The sequence below is a fragment of the Poecile atricapillus genome, chromosome Z (genome assembly GCF_030490865.1).
Source record: "Poecile atricapillus isolate bPoeAtr1 chromosome Z, bPoeAtr1.hap1, whole genome shotgun sequence".
Taxonomy (NCBI): Eukaryota; Metazoa; Chordata; class Aves; order Passeriformes; family Paridae; genus Poecile; species Poecile atricapillus.
The window spans coordinates 142,718,894-142,730,548 of record NC_081289.1 but is presented as its reverse complement, the minus strand read 5'-3'; positions in this window follow the sequence as shown (position 1 = coordinate 142,730,548).

Sequence of the window (11,655 nt, the reverse complement as noted above, 5' to 3'; positions counted from 1 at the left end):
ACACCCAGTAACCTTTCAGCACTCCTTCTTAAAATAGACTTCTTTGTTCTTGGGAGAGAACAAAATGAAACCAGTCTCATCCCTGAGCTAAAATCTTCTAATTGATCTTCTTATTATCAATTACCTCTCCTTGAGATAAGGATTTTTTTTCCCCACTTCTTGCTGGACTTTTGGCTTCCAGTCTGGTCCCTACTTGTTTTCTTTAGATAAGAAAAAGGGAAGGTGGGATACAGAATCATAGAATCATTTACATTTTAAAAAAAACCCCGCAAGACCATCAAGCCCAACAATTAACCTGCACAAAACATTTTTCAGTCTTTTTGGAGGGTGAACACACCTTGGGTGAGGAACATCCAGGCAAATGACAAAGAGGAATGGAGGAGCTTCCCTGAGCTGGTGGCAGGCAGCAGGGGAAGGAAGGGTGGAGGGTCTGCAGAACAAAGTGCTCTTTATTCTGCAGAGCACGGGCAGCCGTGTGTGTGCAGGGTGATTAGAGCAGAAAGGCCAGCCACCGCCAGCGTGTTCTGAACCTGTAATAATCACAACAGAAATAAAAACACTGTGAGATGGAGCATGATTTCCTATGTCTGGGCACGCAGAAAGAGCAGGGAGGCTCCCTCACCTCTTGCTGCAGAGATTAGAAGGCACAAAAGAGACTTTTCCTCTGTGTATTTAGGTGATGGGCAGAATCTAAACAGATTCTATTGCTGCAGACAGTCCTGTTGAAGCAGTTGAAGGTCACTCCCACAAAGACCTGTTGCATTTCTCTAACCCTTAAAGAAATTAAAATAAAAATGTGCTTCTCTCTAGTGCAGCAAATGTGTTGTAATAATACAAGTGAGGCTAAATTTAGCATTTGCTCAGTAACAGATTGCAGTCCCATCATCACAGAATACCCCGAGCTGAAGGGACACGTAAGGATCACACCCTGTGCCTGAGAATGTTGTCCAAACACTTCTTGAGCTCTGTCAGCCTCGGTGCTGTGATCACTCCCCTGGGGAGCCTGTTCCAGAGCCCAAACACCCTCTGGGTGAGGAATCCTTACCAAATAACCAACCTAAACCTCCTCTGCCACAGCTTCAGACCTTGGCTCCTCTCACTGGTCACCTGAGAGAAGAGAGGAAGCTGCAGACCACAAAGAGGTCTCCCCTCAGACAAATCCTGCTCCAAGCCCCCTTCTGGCCTCACCTCTGCTCTCCTTGTCCCTCACACTCCTTCTCTTGGGTCATACCTGACTCCTCCTCCCTCTAGTGTGCTTAACAGCCAGAAACCTGGTCACTAATTACTCTGGTGAAGATTTGCAACCTGTCTGGCAGTGCCAGGAAGTGGGGCACAGCCTCTGCAAGTGTGGAGGGATCAATCAGGCTCCAGACAAAACAGAGTGTTTCCCGCTAGTTCTGAGTGAGGCTGGGCGATGACAAGCACCACTGAGCGTACAAGTTTGGCTGTCAAGTGTGCAATACATTTGGGAACTCGCCCCATGGGAAGGTCAATGGGAATTTTCTATTTTACTTTTATCTTCTGTACGCAACTCATTTGATCACACACACCAAGGGGGGGGGGGGGGGGAGGAAAAAAAAAAAAATAAAAAAAAAAGGTGGTGGTGGTGGGGAAGCTGTCCATGAAGAATTTTCAAGTCTGCTTTCAATCAGACTGATGTATCTTTTCCCAAGGTTGGTGTTCTTGCCACTCTCTGGCCCTGCTTCCTCCACCCCTTTTCTGAGCTCTGCCATGAAGTTATTTTTCTAAGGGTTGTGACAAGAGACTTTGCAGGTTTTTGATGTCTTAAAGTGCAATTGGATATATGAAAGATATGAGGACTAAAAGAAAATAAAGGTCTCAGGCCTGGCTGCTTTCATAGTATCTTCTGGCTGCATAGTAATTCTGCCAGTATTATTAAACAATATTGTAGTAGTAACAAAGAATAATAATCAAACTTTAGAGATTTAGCATGCTATGTAGAAAAAAAAATAGATTCTGCGTTAATTGAATAGTCAGAAAAATGTGAGAATGAATCCAAGTTTTCATTTACAGTTCTGACAGAACCAGAAAACAACAGATTTTAAGACCAGAAATAGACCTTAAACTATCTGCTTTTTCAACCTCCTATGTAACAAATCTATGTATCATCCAACTTTTTCAAAGTAGAAATAGTAGTTTAATTTCCCTTTTCTCCTTTTTATGCTTTTAAAAATGAGGGAGGACAGCAAAGGTGTGAAAAAAGAATATGCAATTTTTTCACTGAGTTGAAATTTACAGGTACAGAATTTGTGGTTTTGGACCACACTCATGTATATCTAACCACCAGAAACAGGGCAACAGTCTGATCCTTGTTATGCATCAGAGAAGACTGCAGAAGATCTGTTAAGTGGAACTGGCATGAGGTCATTCATTGTCCTAATACAAGCCTGGTAAGAGCTTGTGGAGGAGCCCCATTTGCTTTTGCACCTCACATCAAAAAAAAAAAAAAAAAAAAAAAAAAATCAAGTTCTACCTCTTTATCGACCCTTCTTGCAGAGCTGAGGCATTGTGGGTGCTTGTTTCACATGCTGTGGGTAGATGACCCGAAACCCACTGGTGTAAAAAAAAAGTGAAATTGTTTGTTTTGAGTGACCTAGCTGTGGGTGTCCCCCCTGTACTCCTTTTGAGAATTTCTAAATACAAGTATTCCTTTTTCTTTATGCTATTAATGCTGACAGTTGTATGAGAGGGGGAGTGATATGTTCTTAAGCTGACTTACCTGGCTTCACCTAAATATTGGGGGATGTTCTGAACAAAACAAGAAGTTCCCTGGATATTGGAGGAGTTATTGCAAAGGCAGTGAATATCTTTCACATTTAACTAGGTTGCTTAACCTATCTAAGTAACTGCTGTTGCATTTTGCTTCCAGTCATGAGTAAGAGCAAAATGACCTTGAACTGAAAATGAGAAATAACGAATTATTATTTCCCTATAAATTACTGTGTATAGTATTTTATATATAGAGAGACACATTTAGTCGTAGAGATGATAGAGGAAAGAAATCAAGTATCATTTTTTGACTCAAAAAGTATTAATTCCTGCTTTAAGAAGCTGTCTTTCATACTTCAATGCAGGTATAAAGGGGTCTTTTTGAGCTTCTTAAGCTAATTAATAAATCCAATGAAAAATTATGTGTCATCAACTGTAATCCTTTCTACAGTATGTGTCTTATGAAAAGCAAAATTATCAAGTGCATGCCGTTAATGGTAGACAGGAATCACAGGTTAATACAGTTTGGAGGAGCCTCTGGAACTCAAATCTTCAGCTCAAAGGACGACTTGATCAGATCAGATCAACCAAATCTCTACTGAAGCAATGAATAGAACAGTCAGACTTTTTCCCTTGAATTACCTTAATTTGCACATTATTCCTGAGCTTAAACCTTGAACCACTCGCTATCACTGAGGTTTGTTAGGTGCCATTGTAACCTACTAAAATGTTTGTCCTCTTTCTTACAGGTCCCCTTTATGTACTAAAAGGCCAAAATAAAATCTTCCTCATTATGGACTTTGTAAACCTATACCAGTTTCTCCTATTCCAGGGAGAAAGCGAGACCATGCTAAATGCAGATGCATGAAATTAGGTGATTTATTCCATTTTCAGTGCCTAGATTTGATTCAGGATTTTCCAGCCTGTATAACTTGAACATTGTTGGCATGTGGGCAAAATTTACTTATGGGTTGACTCAAGATGGAAATGGGAAAGTCCTTACAGAAAAATCATAATGTGGCTGAGGTGTGAAACCCTTACAGTTGCTGTACTTTTTTCATTTTATCCCCCTTAAAAATTATAGTTTCTGCCACTAACTTGAACATTCAGATACAAGTCAATTAATTATAGACAAAATTAGTTTCTTGTTCTCTAGATAGATACAGAATTCTGGAGAACTGTTTGCTCCTTTCCTCCTCTTGTCTTCACAGTGACCAAGGTGATATAATTTCAAAGACAGGGAGAACATGGTAGTAGCATTCAGTAGTTCTGGCAGCAGTAGCCCTGAGGACTATTTCCTCCTCAACTTCAAGTACTTAAAAGATTAGTTTAAGCCATGAGGCAGGAAGGATTGCTTTGGTATGGTAATAGGGAGAATTGCATGGGATTCCCTTCTGAGTATGCTGGTTTTGAATTTAAGGGGAAAAAAAAAAAAAAAAAGAATTTGAGGTCAAAACAAAAGGAGATAAAGAAGCACATTAATAAAACTGAAGCTATGAGATTCTGGCTCTCAAACTGCTCAAAAACTGAAGTTACTTTGAATAGAATATTAATTAGGATGCCGATAAATTTCACTTCCTGTTGAAAGAAAACAGGAGTCAAAGCTGAGACATTTTAAAATAAAATCTTGAACCGTATTTTCATTCCATAAAAGTTAATTTTCTCAGCAGTTGCTTTCTCTTGAGCTCATTGGGCTTTATTTATGACTGCAGAGTTGCCTATGATGACAAAAAACAAACCCACACCAGAACAAAACTGCTGTTTAAGGGAAGATGTTCAAGATGTTCAAGAATCTGTGTGATTTTTGTATGAACAGGTAGGCATCTGTTGGAGTGGAACTTCACTGAGCAGCTTAATTAGCTCTTCATGCTATTTAATGTTATGCTAAATGACTTACCAGAAGTTATTAATTAAAGTATTAAAATCTCATTGTTTGTTAGTAATGGGGCACATGGGAAGAGGGAAAAGAATAGTTCTTTTAAAAGAATGCATTTTTAGACAGAAACACATTCCAGGGAACACTGAGAAAATTGGATAAACAGATGAAATATACATCTGGCTACTTCCACTTGTTGTATAAAACATACAATAGTTTATATTTATTACAGGAATCCAATAAATACCCATGCAGGTCCAAATATGTTAAACTACTAGCACTATTGGTTGGTAGTTTAAATAAACCTTTCCATAACCAAATTTAGGAAATCAGGGCTTCCTGAAAGGGCATTCTCAGCTCCTTAGTGAACATCTGTCTGTATTTATCAACACATTAAACCCACAGTGAGAATGGATTGTTTCAATTTGGCCTATTTTTTAACAGTGGAGATGGCAATTGATTTCCTTGTTACTGGGCTGGTTAAATGCTGTTTGCCATGGTGACAGAAGGAGATCAACCTCATTATCTTCTCTCTCTACCACTTCCTCTGTCACGTCTTCATGGCATGATGACTTTCCACTCTTCCATCTTCAGAATCCCGTGAGTTTCCAAGAGGTGAGCGTGTTCTTGGACACCAGGGTTGCAGTTTCCGTCACCTGTCTTAAAAGGTGACTACATTGTATGTGTGTCTGATCTGGGAGCAATATGAACTTGAGGATGGGATTCACCTCACCAGAAACTATGCCTAATTTCTGATGAGGTGAGAAAAATTTACCTTGATAATAATTAATATTGATAATACTCTCTGATTTCATTCACCCTTACTGGGAACCCAGATAGATTTTACAGGTAGATATTGATACCACAGACGTCTTCAATCGTGGTGTAGGAATCTCACCACAGCTTTTATCTGCCTGTGTTTTCCTGTGATGTGTATAGTGATCAATGTAAATGCAATGTAAATCTGGGTTCATTCAGAGTGCAAGGAAAATAACCCAATCCATCAGTAATGAAGGCTTGAATTTCTCTGTCCAGCTCACACTCTGCAAGAAAGGAGAAAATTATCCATGTTGCATAATTCTGCAGCTTGTATATTTAAAAACAAAACAAAACAAAACAAAACAGAACACATCAGAGAATCTAACTGTATTCGTTTTAACATTCAGTCCATTTTCTTCAGATGACTTTTCTATTGTGATCATCTCATCTTTTTGGAGTGGTGATTCATTTAAAACTCTGTTTAAGGATGCAGCTCAGAAATCGTTATCTAACTGCTCTCAAAAGTCAAAAGCAGTTCTGGTTGTGTAGAGTGCCTGTGGGGCCAGTAAATAAATGGTTTAGAACTTCCAGCTGGACTTCTAAGGAATGTGAAAGAGACAGGAGGAAACAGAATACTTCAGGGCTCTGATGGTAACCACTGTTTTAATGAAATTAATAAGCAGATCTCCAAGGGATTGCATAGTTTCTGCATCTTCCACAGAAAATTTGAACAGATAGAATCAAGCTGAAGCTCACAGCAGGTCTGAAAGTGACCTTGAAAATTTTTCCTAATGAGCAGCAATCATAAAGACTTAATCAAATGAGTCAGCACAGATTTTGGTCTTTGCCCTAAAAGAGAGAGAGATGGTTGTATGGTGCTTTTTCAACAATGGGATGAAGAGGAGAATTCTGGTCCTGTTGGACATTTCCTCCCCACCACAATAATTTAACAACCTTGGGGGAAAAAAAAAAATAGCTAATAAGAACAACAGATTGAATACACTGACTTATTCCACAAGGTTTATATTTTGGGTTTACATTTTGTCTAATTATGCAGCAGAGGACACGGAGGAATATTGTGCTCAGCTGTGGAAATATTTCTGGTCACTGGAAAGTATTTTGGCTAGGTGTCCTTCCCACACTCAAAGTGTCCTGTGCCAAACTGAACCTCTGAATTGCTTGATAAATTCCAAGTATATGCATATGGAGGGAAAAAATAGAGCATACTAAAAAAAACAAATTTAAAGTAATACTCAGGAAAAGCATCTTCAAGTGTGTGTTAAGCATAATTAACAATATTCTGTGTTCAAAAATGGTGAAAAAATGTGAATAAAATTCTAGAAATAAGCAAGGAAAATCAAACTAACAAGGAAACTAGAAATATCAGTTATTTTATAGGTTCATGGACTGTCTATATTTGCAATTATTCTCAGGAAGGATGGGAAAATAATACAAGAAGTACAATGGTGAAAACTGAATTCCATGAGGAGGTGCAAGGCTGTGGTTGTAACAGCGTCATTATTAGACAACCAGGGTTGTCGATGATGTCCAGAAACTCATTAATGCTTTATGGGGAAAGTACATAGGAAATAATAATTAGTGTTTTCACAGTTAAGAAATAATTATCAGAGGGCACTGGATGAAATTTTCAGGCAGAACTTTAAATGCAAATCTGATGATGAATTACTTTGTAATGAAATTCATGGTTAAACTATTAACTTGATGCCAGAACATATTGTGGAGGTCAGACATTAATTATTAAATTTAGTCACTGAAAAACAAGCTGCTGCTTGGAAAGTTCATAAGATGGTGGAAAAGTGAGGTTATACCAAGAGCAGGGTGCTATTCTATTACCTCATTACTCAGATCTAAGTTATTTTCCTAAGCATCTGCCATTAATGCTAGTCCAGATAACAGGCTAAATAAGCCTGTGATATGAACATTTATCCTTACATTTCATATTGTATTCTTATATATGTGTGTGTTTTTAGATGTTGCACAGGAATGATCATAATACAGCGGTAAATGTGACAAAAATATATTTGACTGAGGAAGAGGCACAGTAGGAACACACAGAGCAAATAAAAGGAGGAATTCTCTCAGGACTTATTTTCATTATTTCTGTGTGCTCTAATATACAGAGAAGACAAAATGCACCAAATGGTTCATTTTTACCAATCTAAAGCAAGCTCTTAAACATTTAATCTGTTTTAGAAGGTAAACCGCTTCTCTGGAGATATTCTGGACAAACAGCATGGCTAAGAAGGCCAGTCCTCACCCCTGGAGGGATTTAAAAGCCACGTGGATGTGGCACCTGGGGACATGGGTCAGTGGTGGCTTTGGCAGTGCTGGGGGAATGGCTGGACTTGACAATCTTGGAGGGCTTTGACAACCTAAATGATTCTATGACACTTTGAATAAATATGTCCACCCTCTTTCAGTACCACTTAATCTGAAATAATTTTGTTAGTAATTTTATTGAGTATCCAAATGTTCTAACTATAACTTTTAGAGAGTCTGAACTTCCCTCAGAAGTCAAGATAATTTAAACATCTGGCCTGCTCTGACTGGTTTCTGTCATACTCTTTTTACTCAGCTAAAAATATTAAATTAGTTAATATTAAACAAGTTAAAAATATTTGATTACCTGTATCTCTCCTTCCTCACTGTTCTCAACCTTTCCTCACAGTAGAGAAGCGCCATCCCTCTAATCCTCTCCTTGTCTTCATGGGTACATTTTAACGTGTAAAGATTTTATCTAGTTAAAGACAATTGCATTATCTGAAAAGACTCTAAAATGTGAAACTACTTTTGACATTCCATTGGCCTATCTTCCCATATAAATTCCTTCATTTTCTTCTTGCCTCTGTGATGTACAGAGCACATACTGCAGGTAGAGGTTGGTGGAAACCACTTCATAAAAAGTTGAGACAAATGCCAGAGTAACTACAATTTGCACTACATGCAAGATGCCTGGGTAGCCTGGACTGAGGGGGTGTGTGTTTCTCCTCATCTGTGGCCCAAGGAGGTCATTCAAGCACAAAAGTGAAGCAGAGGAGGCTTTCAGGACAAGCAGAGGGACCAGAGGAGCTCTCATCAGGAAAAGGAACTACTGAATTAAATGGAATTTTACGGGGGATAGCTCATCCCAGTGAAGACAAAGAGGGCAGGGAAATTACTGCAGTCTCTTGGGAGCAAAGAATGAGAACTTTAAGGACAGCACTCACTCAGGGAATGAGTATGGACTGACTGCAAATAAATTTTAAATGGAAACAATGGAAACAACAGATAAGAGTTTAGCAGTGCCCTCTAACAGGAGAAGGATGGGACTCCAACACTCTCAGAAAGGACTTGCTGAGATGACTGCTGGCATTATGAAAATCATTTGCTTCATGACCAAGAATGTCTGGTCTGGTCTTCTGATGCACACCACAGCACATCTTCTGGCACTTCCTCAATGTGAGCACTGTACACCTAACCTTCACCAATTTCACTGCTGGCATCTCTTCCTCCTCTGTCCCTCCAACCATCCCAGCTTACAGAGGTCTTTGGATTTGGAATTGTCTCCCTAGATAGTCAGCCAGCACCTTCTGTGACTCCAGCCAGTTGCTCATGCTTTAAGTACTACATTAACTGACTGCAGTCAATCCTGCAATGAATACTGAATCCACTGAACTCAGTAAAAAATTAGCATGAAAACCTTGCATATGAATTACTCTGATCTCTTGTGCAAATGATTTGCAAGTTTTAAATTATAAGTCCTCATACTTTGCTTTCTTTTTTTTTTTTTTTTTTTTTTTTTTTCCCTTTTGTTTTAATTGAATTCACTAAACCAGTCAATTGCTCTGTTTTATACAGGGACTTGGAAGATGCAGATAACATTTCTTTTCTGAACGGGGAAAATTTGGTTTCCTGCACCAAGCTGCAATTTATATCTTCTTTGTGTACACATTTGTGTTCAAATAGAGAATAGGAGGAGCCCACAAGATCAGCCCTGAACTCCTTTTCAAGGAGCACTCCTGTTGGAGATTCTTCTTTCTGGCTTAGATGATGGGAGCACAGGGAGCAGCACCAGGCAGCCTCACTGGTCACATACTCACTGCTCATGTGCCTGCACTCAGAGACAACTTCACTGACCATCCACAGTGAGTATTATGAAATGCAGAGGGTTCCTAGGGGAATATACCTCTACCCCAGGAGGAGATTCTCTACTACCTCTTCATTCACAGGTGGTTGTTGTCACACTGAGCTGCTGCTGCTGAGTCTCTGCTAGAAGAAGAGGCACAAAAGTTTTTTAGCTCCCCTCAAAATAGGATCATATGTATGGAAATAGGTCCATAAACAATGTGCAATTCTAAGCAGCCAGCTAGAAAAAGTAATTAAAGGGGACATCTAAATCACAATAAAGTGCACAGAATTTTAAATAGTCTGTCTAAATGTATTCCTGTCCTCCAGCTAAGTCATTTGCAATCAACTTGTTGATTATTTTAACTACACATTAAAACCTATCTCTTCTAAAGAATAAGCCTTCACACAAACAGAGATCAGTCCATTCTCCAAAAGCTTTTTGGTTTAAACTTCTGGATGGGAGCAGTCTGCAATTAACCAAGCTGCAGCTTGACTTTCCATCCCAACAGATACATTGCCAGGCACAGAGTCCTTCAATGTGCAGGGATGAAGGGTAATAATTTCCTGCTGTGAAAGAACAGTTTCTGAAACAATTTCTAAGTCCTCCAGGCTCTGCTTCCCTTCCTCTACCTGACCATATAGATTACATGTAGAAAACCCGTGGACTTTGTAATGCAGGCAGACAGTGGTGTTTGGAACTTTTTGGTGTGCATGGAAACTGCCTGCTGGGGTTTCCTGTTCTCAAAAAGGATGAGTTTTACCTCGAGAGCTGCCACAGTGATGTGCACAGGGCAGCTGGACTACCAGCAGGGTTATGCTCAAATGATAAATTTCCCTCTCATTTAGCAATGCCACACAGCCTCATAGAATCACAGAATAATTGAGGTTAGAAAAACCCTTCCAAGGTCATCAAGTCCAACCATTAACCCAGCACTGCCAAGGTCACAACTAACACAAGAGACACATCCACATGGCTTTTAAATTCCTCCAGGGATGGGGACTCCACTACTTACCCAGGCTTCCTGTTCCAATGCTTGACAGACCTTTCTGTGAAAAATTTCTGCCTAATATCCAATCTAAAAGTCCCCTGGCACAACCTGAGGCCGTTCCCTCTCCTCCTGTCCCTGTTCCCTGGCAGCACAGCCCGACCCCCCCGGCTGTCCCCTCCTGCCAGGGAGTTGTGCAGAGCCACAAGGGCCCCCTGAGCCTCCTTTTCTCCAGGCTGAGCCCCTTTCCCAGCTCCCTCAGCCGCTCCTGGGGCTCCAGATCCACTCACAAAGAGTTAACTGATGTGTCAGATTGAGCTACTGTGGCTACCAAAACAGTAAGTCTGAAAACTTGTGTGAGCATCCATTGCTCTGAAGGGGTCCAAGGAGACAAATCATTGGCAATTCCTCTCTTTCACATACTTGTCCTTACTTTGGTTTTATTTAAAATTTTGTCTGAGTTGTTGTCCTGGCAAGCCTTAATTTTGCATTAATTGACTCTATGCATCACACACACACATTGACACCCTTTTAACCTAGTGATGTTTTCCCTGATTTAGCCACCTAAGGGTTAAGTGGTGGTGTTTTGGTCGGGCAATAATTGCCTCAAAGCCTTCCCCAAACTTTGCAGACACAGAACTGGTATTTTTACTGTCAGCACTGAGTCTCTGCTGGTCATAATCCACAGGAATGCACCTGGATGCAATTGTGCTTGGATAACTAAACCCCAGTGATGTGTTTCATTTAGTGGGGACTCCACTGGCTTCGTTGTAAAGATTAGAGAGTGATTCAGCATTCATGAGAAAATGTGGCAAAAAAAGGTTAGCTGAACAGTGCTAGAAGTGGAGCCATATTGGGAGCAATTGAAGGAGGAAATGGTCTGGATTTATTGTCTGCATTAAAGATATTGTGGGTCCCATGGATACCAGGAGTGTCATGGAGACGTAGCTAATAGGATTTTTATTGGATTATTGTCCGGTTGCTGCACCTGCTTCTGAAGGGGACACTGCAGTGGGTTTTCTGGCATAGGACTTGAACAAGGGATCAGAAAGGAGCTATGGGAGCTGGAAGCTCCAATATAAATTTTTAAGGAAACTTTTACAGTTGCCTCAAAGCCATTTCCAGGAAGGCAGCAGCCAGTGAGTACCATTCGCTTTCTCTCTCTTTACAAAATAT